A 1,528-nucleotide genomic window follows, 5' to 3' on the forward strand; every position below is an offset into this window, starting at 1 on the left:
CCCACCCCCTCCCCAGTCCCCACCCCTAGCAATTTTCCACTACTGTCAATCCTTTTCTTATAATATTATGATAATTGTTCAAGGTCCACCTATGAGTGAGAAGATGTAATACTCACTTCTTTGTTTCTGTGTGTATGTTTTTATTTATTTTATTTTTGGAGACAGGATTTCACTATGTTGCCCAGCTTGGCCTTGGACTCCTGATCTCAAGTGATCCACCTCAGATTTCCAAATTGCTGGAACTACAGGCATGAACCACTGTGCCAAGTCTGAGGACTAAGGGAAGGGGAGAATGGGGAGTTAGTGTTTGTTTATGTTTGAGTCAGAGTCTCTGTCACCCTGGCTAGAGTGCAGTAGCACGCTCATAGCCACCGCAGCCTTGACCTGCTGGGCAGGTGATCCTTCCGCCTCAGCCCTCCTAGTAGCTGGAACCATAGGCATGTGCCACCATGCTTGGCTAATTTTTTTTTTTTAATTTATTGTAGAGACAAAGTCTCACCATGTTGCTCAGGTTGGTCTAGAACCCCTGAGTTCAGACTATCCTCTCGTCTTTGTCTCCCAAAGTACTGGGATTTACAGGCGTGAGCCACCACGCCCAGCGGAAGTTAGTGTTTAATGGGTACAGGGTTTGTATTGGGGCTGATGAAAAGTTTTGGGTATAGACTGTGGTGACATTTACACAACATAGTGAATATATTTAATTTAATGGCTCCTAAGTGTACAAATGGTTAAGATGATAATTTGTGTGTGTGTGTGTGTGTGTGTGTGTGTGTGTATACACACACACATATATACACACACACCCACACTTTTTTTGTGTGTGTTGGAGTCTCACTCTATCACCCAGGCTGGAGTGCAGTCGCATGATCACAGCTACTGCAGCCTCTACCTCCTGGGCTCAGGCGATCCTTCTATCACAGCCTTTATTTTCTGTCTCAGCCAGGCGTGATGGTACCACCTGGGCGACAGAATAAAACTCTGACTCAAAATAAATAAATAAACAAACACTAACTCACCATTCCCTCCTTCCCTTAGCCCTCAGGCTAGGTACAATACACCACCACGCCTGGCTAATCTTTATTTTGTATTTTTTTGAATCGGAGTCTCTCTGTCACCCAGGCTGGAGTGCAATGGCATGCTCACAAGCCACTGTAGCCTCAACCCCTCAGGCGATCCTTCTGCCTCAGCCTTCCAAGTAGCTGTTACTATAGGCATGTGCCACCACACCCAGCTAACTTTTTTTTTTTTTTTTTTTTTTTTAGTTGGAGTCTCACTCTATTGCCCAGACTGGAGTGCAGTGGCCGCTCCCAGCCACCGCAGCCTCAATCTGCTGGGCTCCGGCGATCCTTCCGCCTCAGCCTTCTGAGTAGCCGGAATTACAGGCATGCGCTACCACGCCTGGCTGATTTTTTATTTTTTTATTGTAGAGATGAGGTCTTACCAAGTTGTCCAGGCTGGTCTCGAACCTGTGGTCTCAGGCAATCCTCTCATCTCAGCCTCCCAAAGTGCTGGGATTATAGGCATGAGC

The 1,528-nt window shown here is 46.5% G+C and overlaps 1 protein-coding gene across 1 annotated transcript in view; it reads right to left on the bottom strand.

Annotated features, from left to right (window-relative positions):
• Positions 1-1,528, bottom strand: part of SERHL2 (serine hydrolase like 2) — a 22,050-nt gene that overhangs the window by 4,077 nt on the left and 16,445 nt on the right. The gene's annotated exons all lie outside the window — the stretch shown is intronic.

This window comes from Carlito syrichta, unplaced genomic scaffold (assembly GCF_000164805.1).
Source record: "Carlito syrichta isolate Samal-C Ts95f unplaced genomic scaffold, Tarsius_syrichta-2.0.1 Scaffold120597, whole genome shotgun sequence".
In the NCBI taxonomy this organism is placed as follows: domain Eukaryota; kingdom Metazoa; phylum Chordata; class Mammalia; order Primates; family Tarsiidae; genus Carlito; species Carlito syrichta.